General features: G+C 39.0%; 1 pseudogene; it reads left to right on the top strand.

The window, feature by feature from the left end:
- The first annotated feature begins 1,709 nt into the window (after positions 1–1,709).
- Positions 1,710–2,666, top strand: LOC149563688 (vacuolar iron transporter homolog 3 pseudogene; annotated as a pseudogene).
- Positions 2,667–13,707: the final 11,041 nt, after the last annotated feature.

The following is a 13,707-nucleotide window of genomic DNA, read 5'->3' as shown; positions in this document are numbered from 1 at the left end:
TTGAAGTAACACAATTCAAAGGAAAAACACACACTTGAAATAAGAATATGAATTATTTAATCATTTGAAGAACTTGAATTCCATTACCATTCTATAGTTTTACAAGGTTAGACTACCTCTCTTCAACAATATTACCTCTTTCTTATGATGTGTTGTTCCCTCTATTGCATTATAGGAACAACACCAAAACATCAGTCTAATTTATATCACAAAAAAAATCAATATCTAATCAAATACTTCCTTATCTCAATGATGTTTAAAATTATGTCTCTCAACTGCCAAGATCTCGACACAAAAGAGAACTCAAGTAGCCTAACTTCAAATGGTGCCATAAGGGCTTACACATGTAAGGGTCAAGGGAAATAATGGTACAAAAGAAACATATATCAAAAGAGAACAAAATTAAAAATTATATCTAGAATGTAAAGAACCACAGAGCTTGATGTATAGAATGGATGTTATGTTTCTCGATACAACACCCAAGTAGAGACATTAGCAATATCCTCTAACGGTAATATATGATTATAGACATTTTCTTTCTCATGGTGTCTTAAATTTTCTCTCATTTTCATGAGTGTGTGTGTGTGTATGTACCGGGGTGTGGAGATGGAGGAGGTTGCACTTGGTGGTTACAGTTAAACTTCCTAAGCAACTAATTCTCTGAGTCAACTTAACTTGGAACTAGGTCTTGAGATATGGAACTGGTAGGGGCATAGTTCCAATGCTTGGAAGGTCCTTCGAAGCAAAGGAATGTGCAACCCTTTTCCTCTATCCATAGAGCTTTGACTAGAGCCCCTCCGGGTTTACCTAATAATTTTGGAAGCAATAAATAATCTATATCATAAACGTAACACCATTAAGAAAACTTGACACATTTAGATAGAATTACCAGTAGCACTTGTGTGGTTCAGAGTGCATATGTGGCATCACCGGTCCTAGTGGATGCAAAACCAAATAATAAAAGGCTCAGACCCACCAAATAAAGGAAAGTCTTCGATCAATTGACCTTACATACATACATACATACATACATACAATAAAGAAAAATACAAATAGAATATGTGTAAGGTGAAAGAAAGAGGAGATCAATAACCTTGTTTCTCCTCTCTTTCTCACCTTAAATATATTCTATTTGTGTGTGTATATATAGAATCAAACAAGGTTATTGATCTATTTGATTTTTTTTAATAATATCAAACAAGGTTATTGATCTTCTTGTCTTTCTCACCTTAAACATATTTTCTTTCTTTATATATATATATAGAATCAAACAAGATTATTGATCTATTTGATTTTTTTTAATAATATCAAACAAGGTTATTGATCTTCTTGTCTTTCTCACCTTAAACGTATTTTATATATAGAAAGATTATACGTTTAAGGTGAGAAAGACAAGAAGATCAATAACCTTGTTTGACTTTTAGATACATAGTTATAAACTATGAGCTCATTATTTTAGACTTTACCAAGGATGAACGTGACAAAATATGGCCTCGTGATTGTAGACATTGGTAAGAATGAAACTAACAATATAGTTTGTCGTAAATACATCGTTTAAAAATTTGGATAATTTTGTCGGGCGAGCAGACGCTTCCGTGATCCTCCACCGTGTAAAATCTTGGCTCTTCTCTGTTTGTGGAAAACTCGTGATATCCCTATAAAAAGAGCCCAAGCAAACCCCAAATCAACGAGGAGCCCGAAAGAGAGCCATGGATTCCAAGCAAGTAGCTCCAGAGCCGCCATCCCCAGCTTCTCTAGACAGAAGCATGACAATTTCAATCCAAAACAGCAAGGAAGGCCCACCAAAAGAAGAAGAAGAATCCCCTAACGATTCTCAAATCGGACAGGCCCTTCGCGCCAACATATTGGGAGCAAATGACGGCCTTCTCACAACGGCCTCCCTGATGATGGGAGTCGGCGCCGTCAATCCCAAACTCATGATTTTATCCGGCCTGGCGGCGCTGATTGCAGGAGCTTCCAGCATGGCCATCGGAGAATTCGTTTCTGTGCAGACCCAACGAGACGTTGAAATTGCAATCTTGAAAAGAAGAAAGAATATGAAGAAAGGGGGAAAAGAAATGATGAAAAAAGATGGAACAGAAACACAAGCGAAATCCTCACCATCTGGAGAAATCCTAAAGAAAATCTCTTCCATTACAAGTAGTGAAATAGCCGCCCTTCCCAACCCTCTTCTGGCCGCGTGTTCATCGGCCATTGCTTTTTCTGTGGGTGCATTTCTTCCATTGATCTCTGCTGCCTTCATTGGGGATTATAATGTTAGAATTGGGGTTCTTGCGGGAGTTTCAAGCTTGCTGCTTTTTATGTTTGGAGCAGTGGGAGCTTATTTTGGGGGAGTTTCTGTGGTGAAAGGGGGTCTCAGAGTTCTCGGTGGAGGATGGATTGCCATGTCTGTCACTTATGGCTTGTTCAGGCTTTTCCATCGTACCAAAGTGCATCTTGACTAACGTAGATTATTGTTCAGGCAATTTTATCTTGTTCTTCTTTTTCTTTGTGTCTCTAGCTTCTAACGTAGATTATTGTCCAGGCAATTTTATCTTGTTCTTCTTTTTCTTTGTGTCTCTAGCTTTTATGGTTCATTTGGCTGCCGGAATAGCAATATGGGAATAAGAATAGTTATTCTGAAATACTTTTTTTAGAATAGAAAATGGGGCTACCTATTCATGTCCTCTGTTTGGTTCAGCCAATATTTGATGGGGAATTCACAAAGCCCAAAATTTATGTTTTCTAAAATAAATAAAAGTGGAATAGGAATACGTATTCCAATAACACCTATTTGGATGGAATTGCAAAACCCCATTTTTGGGCCAAACTTGGAATACGTATTCTTATTTTATTTCGTATTCCAATTCTGATTTGGTGCATCCAAACGAAGAATTCAAACTTTTAAGAATTTACATATGCCTATTCCGCTTGTATTCTCATTGCCAAACAGGCTTAATATTGTTCATAATTTGGGTGTTTTCCCTTGTCTTATTCTCAGCAATTCATGACGGAGATCGTTTGAAATCCCATGAAAAGTTGAAAACTCAATAGAAATGTTAGTTAGCGTTCTATTGCAAATAAGAGCTTAGATAGTTAGGGAGCATGGAATTCGCAAGCCTTGTGATCCACTTCGGAGCCACTCGCGAGCCACACACATAGTGAATATTGTTGCATATGTACTAATCTATGTTATTGTTTTGATGTTATGGTGAAAACTATTAGAGTTAATGTTCTAGAGTAGCGAATAAATCATAAGTGATTATTGCATATGTAGCAATCTATGTTTTGATGGTAACATAGGTCCAATTCAATTGTATGCGTCATAGAGAGTTTTAGTTTGAAACAATGACTAGTTGTAGATGTGTCAACAATTTCCAACTAGTTGTTCTAGTTTGTTGTCAATTGTTACAGTTTGTTGTCATTTGTATTACCATTAATATAAGATCACGATGAAGTCAAGTGATTCTATATATTTGTAATTTCCAATGATGATTAACAAGTTTCATGTTTAGTTTCTCAATTTTAGAATCTAGTATCCTATATTTCTAATAGAAACATGGACTCTCTCTCTCTTTCTCTGGATGCATGAAAAAAAAAACAAAAGGGGTGTAATGAAAGAGAGTGCACACCACGCGCTTCAAGCAAACTTTTTGACTCACCTCCAATCCTCTGGCCTATCGATTCCTCTACTGTGGAAAATCTCTATCCATCAATCTTGTCATTCACATTTAAAAGAAGTGTAATCTCGACACAAACTACCCCATTAAATAAACCAAACACATCCCCAATCAAACAGCTTCTATAAGCAAAACCATGACAAATTGAATTCAAAACAAGAAGGAAGGCCAAATAAAAGAAGATGAACAATCTCAACATGATTCCCAAATCGAATAGGTGGACTCAGAGTTCTCGGTGGAGGATGGATTGCCATGTCTGTCACTTGTGGATTGCTCAAGATTCTCCATCGTACTCAAATGGTAGATGATATATAGAATAATGAACAATTCAGTCATTTTTATGTTATTTATCTTGGGTCTCTAGTTTTTATTTTTTATACTTGAGTTTTTCTGTGTCTTCTCAGCAATTCATGCTAGAGATCATTTGAACCACATGAAATAATACTCAGAGGAATGGATTGTAAGTGTTGGAGTGTAAGATCGATCTTCGATTGCTGTGGAGAATGGAATATAAACGCAAGTGTGCAAACCTTGTGAGGTGCACATGTCTGTACTTTTTCTGAATGTTATGGGAAGAAACTCGGACATATTGTGCTCGTCTTTAATGGCACCGTCTATGGTGTAATGGCACCATCTCTGGTGTAACATGTAGTATAAGTATTTAGATTATTAACATTCATACAGGTGCATATAAATTGGTCCACAGCTACTGTCATCTTGAACTTACAAGATTATAATCAAATGGACTTTCCTAGATACAGGTGCATATAAGTTGGTCCGTAGCCACTGTCATCTTCAACTTACAAGATTATAATCAAATGGATAATCAAATGAACTTTCTTAGATACAGGTGCATATAAGTTGGTCCGTAGCCACTGTCATCTTGAACTTACAAGATTATAATCAAATGAATAGTCAAATGAACTTTCCTAGATACAGGTGCATCTAAGTTGGTTCTTAGCCACTGTCATCTTGAACTTACAAGATTATAATCAAATGAATAATCAAATGAACTTTCCTAGCAATTGGAGAACAATAATGTACACTAGATTTTCATTGGGATGATTACAAATATGATTAAAATGGAATGAGTACAAGAATAGTTTAATTGTATTATCTCTTTTGTTAGAGTTTATAAGGGTTAGTTTGGGAATTGTCTATCATAAATGAAAACTTGTCATTGGAAAATAATGTCTAAATGCATAAGTTGTCAAGATTGTGATTGAGATCTCTGTAGTTTTACAAGAAAATAGTCACAAATATAATTTTAATTTATTGTATTTTTGGGGTTGCTATTAGTAGGAGTAAGTTGTCTATGATTAGAAATTAAGATTGTGAAATTGAAATAGTTTTTTATTTTTATTTTTCAAAAGTCTGAGTTGCTAGAAAGTTATCCTGAGAATTCAATTAATGTTAAATGCTGGTATGATTTTTTTTGGATTCATCATATTCTTATTGTGTTAAATAGGCATCATTAATAATAGAAGATTGATCTACTATTTTAAAAATTATTTTTACACAAAAGTAATTAAAGATGGTCAAATAATAGAAAAATACTATAATTAGCATACATGTTCTACTTTAAAATTATTTTATTTGCTACATATATGGAGACATAATATTTATGTTCTACTCATGTTGGAAATAATGTATTTTCTTGAGTCATGTAATTTCCACAATCCTTAATGGTAGAGTTCTACGTTTCTAGTTTAAACTGTGGTATTTTTCATTATAAATGTTTCAAACCATACTACATGGTCCAACATCAAGATGAACGTGATAGCAAGTTATTAGAAGTAGTATGATAGAAAAACATATTATTTCTCCCTCATTGTCACTTTCATCCTAATGATGGATCATATAGTATGATCTAAAATGTCAACAAAGTAAAATGTAACACGAGTTACACTTTAAATATAGAACTCTATTACATTTATTACTCAATATTAATATTTCCACATGCTAGCCATTGTCAAATTCATGATAAAAGAGAAGAGCTTTTGTTAACACATACATGTCACTATACTACATGCTTTATTGCCACAATTAAAATCATCTCTAACGCAAAGCTGAGGTAATCTCAATGAGAAAAACCATAAGTTACCCTTGCTAAGAGTAACACACAGAAGCTTAGTCAAATACAGAACAAGGAACAGAAGGCTATATGCAAAAAATCAATAAGTGTAATAATTTAAATTCACATATAAAAATATCAATATGCTCTGCTATGAAGCCTTATGGGTTCAGGCCTTATATACACTAGCAAATTTGGACCTATTTTTCGACGTGGGGTGGTCAAAAATTTGACACTTAAATGTCAAAAAACAACGTTAGTAGAATTGCATCAAAATTTTGATGCACTCCATGATTTCTTGTCAAAAATTAACCCCATCTATATCACATAGCAATGTCAGACAACTAGTTTAAAATGTTGAAATATCGATGCAAGCCAAAGATGATTTGACGGGTTTGTCATACCATAGACATCAGACCTCATCAAAATATTGAAAATAGCCAAAGATGATTCAACGGGTTTGACATACTATCAACATCACGCCTCATCAAAATATTGACAATAGCTAGAGATGATTCGATGGGTTTGTCATACCATCGATGATAGTCCTCATTGAAATATCAATGACAACTAGAGATGATTCAATGGGTTTTTCATACCATCAATGAGGTCTCATCAAAATATTGATGATAAGTAGAGTTGTAAAGAAAAAAAAGTCTGATTGTAGGGTAAGTGCACAAAGTTGTGGTGCCAAAAGGGGGGTATAAGTGGACACCCTTTTCCTAAAATTTGCAAATTTTGAACTTCAACAAGAATTTGAAGATAGTTATGCTCAAAAAGATATGACAAAAATAAAAGTCGTAGTCCTTTGAATCTAGTTTGTAAACTACTATTTTTTTTTCAAAATGGTTTAGTTTTGGGTCCTCAAAAAAGGGGCCCACAAAAAGTGGTACTGTTTATTCCAAAAAAACATAACACAGTACAAAGTGCAGCCCCCCTAAAATTTTAACTTTTTTTTTGAAATTCTGTAATCACTCTGGTCAAAAGTTAACACTATGTAGTTTATCCCAGATTTTTCGGTTAATTTGATAATGTGTATTTTTTTTTTATGAATTTTTTAACTAGACACATCCCAAAAATGTGAAATATATGTGTGCTCCACCTAGAAATAACTGAAAACTAATCTAAAATCAAAACTTTTATTTTTTAAAGTGTGTAGAATGGAGTCTAGTTTCTAAAAAATTAAGTTATTACAAAATTCGATGAACGAGCTAAAATCTATAGCCCAATTAGTACGTGGTGGTTTTTGACAAAAAAATGAACATACATTCAAAAGAAATTATAGATGAAAGGCTTGAAATAGTTCAAATTAAAAATAAATTATATGGTTAGATAGCTAACACAGAGACCTATAATGCTATGTAACCTGATCTTATCAATACCCAACCATGAGAAATCTTGAAGGGGAGCACAGAAGAAAAAACAACCATTTTTTGTATGTTTGCTGGAAAACATGTCTCAGGCCTATTCATCAAATCCAAACCTTTGGGTTGGATCTCCAAAGAAAAACCAAGCCTTAGGCTTGGGTTTAATTAAGGTTTAAATAGTGTGTGCGCCCTATAGCATGCACGCACTATTTAAACCTTAGTTCTAAATAGCGCATGTGTGCTATAGTGCGCATGCACTATTAAGATCTAAGTTACAAAAGAGAACTATGTGGGGGGGGGGGGGTAATAGGGGAATGGCTATGTGTGTGCATGAAAGAGATAGAGAGAAAGTAGGGGATAGGAGAGGGGAGAGAGTACAGGATGGGAGAGAGAAAGTGAGAAAGAGTAGGGGTGGCAAAGAGAGTATAGGATGAGAGAGAGAGAGAGAGTAGGGGTGGCAAAGAGAGGAAGTGTGAGAGAGAGTAGGGGTGGAAAAGAGAGAGTGTGGGATGGGGGAAAGAGATCTAAAGTAGGGGATGGAAGAGAGAGGAAGTGTGAGAGAGAGTATAGGTTGGGAGAGAGAGATTAAGAGTAGGAGATGGGGGAGAGAGTAGGTGATGGGAGATGGAGTGGGAGAGGAAGAACTTGAGAGAGAGGAGGATGGGAGTACATGTGTGTGAAAGAGAGAGAGTATGGAATGGGAGAGGGGGAAGACAAAGTAGCTCAAGATAGAGTAGGGGATGGAAGCGAGAGTAGGCAATGGGAGAGGGAGTGGGAGAGGAAGTGGGAGAGGGGGAGAGAGGGGGGAATAGAAATGTGTGTAAGAGAGAGAGAGAGAGAGAGAGAGAGAGAGAGAGAGAGTAGGGGATAGGAGAGAGTGTGAAAATTTAAGAAAGACTAGAGGGTAGCAGAGAGAGAGAGAGTGGAGACGGAGAGAGTGAGAGTGAGAGAGAGAGTAGGTAGTGGGAGAGGGTGAGAAAGTGAGAGAAAAAGTAGGGGATGGAAGAGGAGAGAGGGGGGATGGGTGTGTGTGTGTGAAAGAGAGAGAGTCAAGAATGAGAGAGGGGAGAGAGAGATAGAGAGAGTAGGAAATGGTAGAGGGATGGGGGAGAGAGAGAGAGAGAGAGAGAGTGAGAGAGAGAGAGAGAGAGAGAGAGATAGTAGGTAGTGGGAGAGGGAGTGGGAGGGAGAGAGAGGTGGAATGGAAGCATTTAAGAGAGATAGTGTAGGGGATGGGAGAAAGTAGGCAGTGGGACAAGGACTTTGAGAGAGAGAGAGATGAAGGGGAATGGGAATGTGTATTTATTTATAAGAGAGATAGAGTAAAGGATGGGAGAGAGTGTGAGAGTTTGAGAGAAAGTACTAGGGGATGGGATAGAGAGAGAGAGAGAGAGAGAGAGAGAGAGAGAGAGAGAGAGAGAGAGAGAGAGAGAGAGAGAGAGAGAGAGAGAGAGAACTTGAGAGAGAGAGAGAGAGAGATAGTAGGCGGTAGGAGAGGGAGTGGGAGAGGGAGAGGCAGAGTGAGAGAAATAGGGGGGATGGGAGTGTGTGTGACAAATGTAGAGATTAGGGGATGGGAGAGAACAAGAAGAGTGGGGGGATAAGAGTGTGTGTATCTGTGAAAGTGAGAGAGTAGGGGATGGGAGAGAGTGTGAAAGTAGACGGTGGGAGAGGAAAAGAGAGAGGGGGATAGGAGTGTGTGTGTAAGAGAGACAGAGCAGGGGATGGGAGAGAGTGTGAGAGTGTGAGAGTAGGGGGTGGCAGAGAGAGAGAGAGTACGACGATGGGGGAGAGAAAGTAGGCGGTTGCAGAGGGAAAGAGAGAGGGGGGATCAGGGTGTATGTGTAAGAGAGATAGAGTAGGGGATGGGAGAAAGTGAGAGTGTGAGAGAGTAGGGGATGAGAGAGGAGAGAGAGAGTAGGGGATGGAGGAGAGTGTGAGAGTGTGAGAGAGTAGGGGATGGGAGATGAGAGAGAGAGAGCATGGGATGGGGGACAAAAAGTAGGCAGTGGGAGAGAGAGTGGGAGAGGCAGAGAGAGCTTGTACAAGATGGGAGAGAGAGAGAGTGGAGAGGGAGAGAGAGAACTTGAGAGAGAAAGATAGTTGGTAGTAGTAGTGTGAGTGTGAGAGAGAGTAGGGTAGAGAGAATACGATGATTGGGGAGAGAAAGTAGGCGGTGGGAGAGGGAGAGAGAGGGGGAATGGGAATGTTTGTAAGAGAGACAAAGTAGGGGATGGGAGAGAAGAGAGAGAGTAGGAGATGGGGGAGACAAATTAGGTGGTAGGAGAGGGAGAGGGAGAGAGATAGGGGGGATAAGAGTGTGTGTGAGAGATCTAAAGAGCTGGGGATGGGAGAGGAGAGGGGGTGAGAGAGGTAGAGAGAGTAGTTGGTGGGAGAGGGAGAGTGAGAGAGAGTAAAGGATGGGAGAGAGTAGGAAGAGAGAGAGGGAGGGGATGGGAGAGAGAGTAGGGAGGATAGAGAGCAGGGAGGATGGGGAGTGAAGTGTTTTGAAAGGAAGTGTGAGAGAGAGTATAGGTTGGGAGAGAGAGATTAAGAGTAGGGGATGGGGGAGAGAGAGAGTAGGCAATGGGAGACAGAGTGGGAGAGGAAGAACTTGAGAGAGAGGAGGAAGGGAGTGCATGTGTGTGAAAGAGAGAGAGTATGGAATGGGAGAGGGGGACAACAAAGTAGCTCAAGAGAAAGTAGGGGATGGAAGAGAAAGTAGGCAATGGGAGAGGGAGTGGGAGAGGGAGTGGAAGAGGGGGAGAGTGGGGGGAATAGAAATGTGTGTATGTGTGTGTGTGTGTGTGTGTGTGTGTGTGTGTGTGTGTGTGTGTGTGTGTGTGTGTGTGTGTGTGTGTGAGAGAGAGAGAGAGAGAGAGAGAGAGTAGGGGATAGGAGAGAGTGTGAAAATTTAAGAGAAACTAGAGGGTAGCACAGAGAGAGAGAGAGAGAGAGAGAGAGAGAGAGAGAGAGAGTAGAGAGGGAGAGAGTGAGAGTGAGAGAGAGAGTAGGCAGTGGGAGAGGGAGAGCAAGTGAGAGAAAAAGAAGGGGATGGAAGAGGAGACAGGGGGGATGGGTGTGTGTGTGTGTGAAAGAGAGAGAGTCAAGAATGAGAGAGGGGAGAGAGATAGAGAGAGTAGGCAATGGTAGAGGGATGGGAGAGAGAGGGAGAGAGAGTGAGAGAGAGAAAGAGAGAGAGAGAGAGTAGGTGGTGGGAGAGGGAGTGGGAGGGAGAGAGAGGTGGAATGGAAGCATTTAAGAGATATAGAGTAGGGGATGGGAGAGAGTAGGCAGTGGGACAAGGACTGCGAGAGAGAGAGGGGGGGAATGGGAATGTGTATTTATTTATAAGAGAGATAGAGTAAAGGATGGGAGAGAGAGCGAGAGTAAGGGATGGGGGAGAGAGAGAGAGAGAGAGAGAGAGAGAGAGAGAGAGAGAGAGAGAGAGAGAGAGAGAGAGAGAACTTGAGAGAGATAGATAGTAGGCGGTACGAGAGGGAGTGGGAGAGCGAGAGGGAGAGGGAGAGAAATAGGGGGGATGGGAGTGTGTGTGACAGATGTAGAGAGTAGGGGATGGGAGAGAAGAAGAGTGGGGGGATAAGAGTGTGTGTATCTATGAAAGTGAGAGAGTAGGGGATGGGAGAGAGTGTGAAAGTGTGAAAGTAGGGGGTGGTAGAGAGAGAGTACAATGATGGGGGAGAGAAAGTAGGCAGTGGGAGAGGAAAAGACAGAGGGGGGATGGGAGTGTGTGTGTAAGAGAGATAGAGCAAGGGATGGGAGAGAGTGTGAGAGTGTGAGAGTAGGGGGTGGCAGAGAGAGAGAGTACGACGATGGGGGAGAGAAATTTGGTGGTGGGAGAGGGAAAGAGAGAGGGGGGATGGGGGTGTATGTGTAAGAGAGATAGAGTAGGGTATGGGAGAGAGTGAGAGTGTGAGAGAGTAGGGGATGGGAGAGCGTAGAGAGAGTAGGGGATGGGGGAGAGTGTGAAAGAGTAGGGGATGGGAGACAAGAGAGAGAGCAGGGGATGGGGGAGAGAAAGTAGGCGGTCAGAGAGAGAGTGGGAGAGGCAGAGAGAGCTTGTACAAGATGGGAGAGAGAGAGAGAGTGGAGAGGGAGAGAGAGAACTTGAGAGAGAGAGATAGTAGGTAGTAGTAGTGTGAGTGTGAGAGAGAGTAGGGGTGGTAGAGAGAGTATGATGATGGGGGAGAGAAAGTAGGTAGTGGGAGAGGGAGAGAGAGGGGAAATGGGAATGTGTGTAAGAGAGAAAAAGTAGGGGATGGGAGAGAAGAGAGAGAGTAGGGGATGGGGGAGAGAAATTAGGTGGTAGGAGAGGGAGAGGGAGATAGATAGGGGGGATAAGAGTGTGTGTGAGAGATCTAAAGAGCTGGGGATGGGAGAGGAGAGGGGGTGAGAGAGGTAGGAAGAGGGAGAGTGAGAGAGAGTAAAGGATGGGAGAGAGTAAGAAGAGAGAGAGAGAGGGCATGGGAGAGAGAGTAGGAAGGATAGAGAGTAGGGAGGATGGGGAGTGATGTGTTTTGAGATAGGGCATACACACTTTATAGGGCATACGCACTATAGGGTGTATGCACTATCTCAAATCACCAAAAAATGGTCAAAAACCAACCTTGGGGCCCATTTCATCCATTTTTAACTTTTGGTCTTTTATGCTCTCTATTATTCTAACAAAAAACACGGGTTTCAACATAGCAAACACTACTTCAACACTTTTGGAAGCTAGCAAACACCAAATTCAATCATTGGATACATGATTTGAAGAAATTTTGAATATTCCTTTAATAGAAAAGGTTAGTGCAATCCATTTTAAATATTGTTTTTCGATATATAGATACAAATTTGATTATAATTTGATATGTTATGTAATATATAGTGAATTCATTGAAAATTGTATGTTTGAATGAAATGTTATTTCGAAATGGTTAAAAATTTGACAAGTCGTTTGATATATATTGTGTATTCATTCAAATGATTATAATTTTTATATGTAATTGAATAATTTGTAATTTACACATTTTAAGTAATTCAGATGTTTGAATAATTTCACATGTAGAAATCATCATCATGCCAAGGAAGAAACGAAAGATTCAAACAAATGCAAATAGGTAGAGAGATTTGACAATTAAAACAGATAATTTAATGAAATTACTACGTGAACAAAGAAAATTGCAAAGCAATGATGAACAATCAACTTTCGAAGAGGATCAAGAACCACCAGTACAAAGAAATAAGGAGGAAGAATTAGAAAGACAAAGAGAACGAATGAGATTGTTACGCTCAAGAAAACAATTGAATTCTTAAGCTACACCATCCTCCAATGTTGAAGTCATATCGTCTGCTACACCATCTTCGAATGTTGGAGTCATATCATCCACTACACTATCTTCCAATGTTCAAGTCATATCATCCTCTCATGTTGAAGAGACACTGATATATAGATCCGACGATATACACACTCTATCATGTCATGTTGAAAGCACAACATCAACACATCAAGTAGGTGATATTCCATCTTTTACATCTTATTGCCAACCCACATCATCTTCGGTTCAAGGTACGCAATACACTCAACCTTATATTGATGTTCAAAATGTTGAGAGAATTGAAGAGATTAGAACACTTTCTAGAATTCATTTTAGGAAACCAAAATATTTGATTGATATTGATACTAACATTTTGAAATCAATGCCTGACAAGATTAGCAAGTGTACTTGTCAAAGAAAAGTTAATCATATGTGGATTTTTTTTTTGAAGAATTAAATATTACAGGTCAATGCCAATTATTTGTTGAAATGATGAAAATTTTGAAATTTAGGCCTATCATGAAGATTCTTGGGCTAAGAATGATGGATGATTCAAATGAAAGAAATATTGTAAAGAATCTAATGAGTGCTTATGACAAAGTGGGTTCTAAATCACGCACCAAAAATAGTAATATCACAAAACAAGTACTCACATCGACAATAGTAAGTAGCCAAATGAAGAAAGCTTGACTCATGAGAAAGACAAGAAAAACATTAAAAATTGGTAGAGGTACCTTAAGGAGAGCCATGCTAAGGCGTGAGAGATTAGAAGATCCAACAACAAATGAGTTATGGACATTTAGTGGTAGACTACCGCAAAAGGATAAAGAAATTAGTGAAGCCTTGAAATCATTGATCAAAGATTTTTGGAAAAATAACACACGTGTTTCTCCTAATCAAAGAGATGTTGTAAGAAGGAGGATTGGTAGCTGAAATTGCGAGCCACATGCAAAACATTTTTTGGACTCAACTCAGACACAATTTTTTGCAAAATTTATTGGTATGTATCCTCAAATTTGAATAAGTCAAAGATTTTTTGAGACGGGTAAACCTTTTTATGTGAAAATAAATCACACACGCACAACTTGTTGTTGTAGGATACATATTGAATTTTCTAACCATTTTAACGTTTTTAGGCACATATGCGTAGTTTTGCATTCTTAGTTTGTTTTGGAGGATTGTGACATAAAAGAGACACCAAGATCTTCAAAGAAATTCATATCCAACATTTTATGTGAAATAGGGGATGGCCAAAAATTTTACAA

Source organism: Cupressus sempervirens, chromosome 4 (assembly GCF_028749045.1).
Source record: "Cupressus sempervirens isolate cs-2001-9-10 chromosome 4, ASM2874904v1, whole genome shotgun sequence".
NCBI classification, from domain to species: domain Eukaryota; kingdom Viridiplantae; phylum Streptophyta; class Pinopsida; order Cupressales; family Cupressaceae; genus Cupressus; species Cupressus sempervirens.
This window is presented reverse-complemented; position numbering and strand designations above follow the sequence as displayed.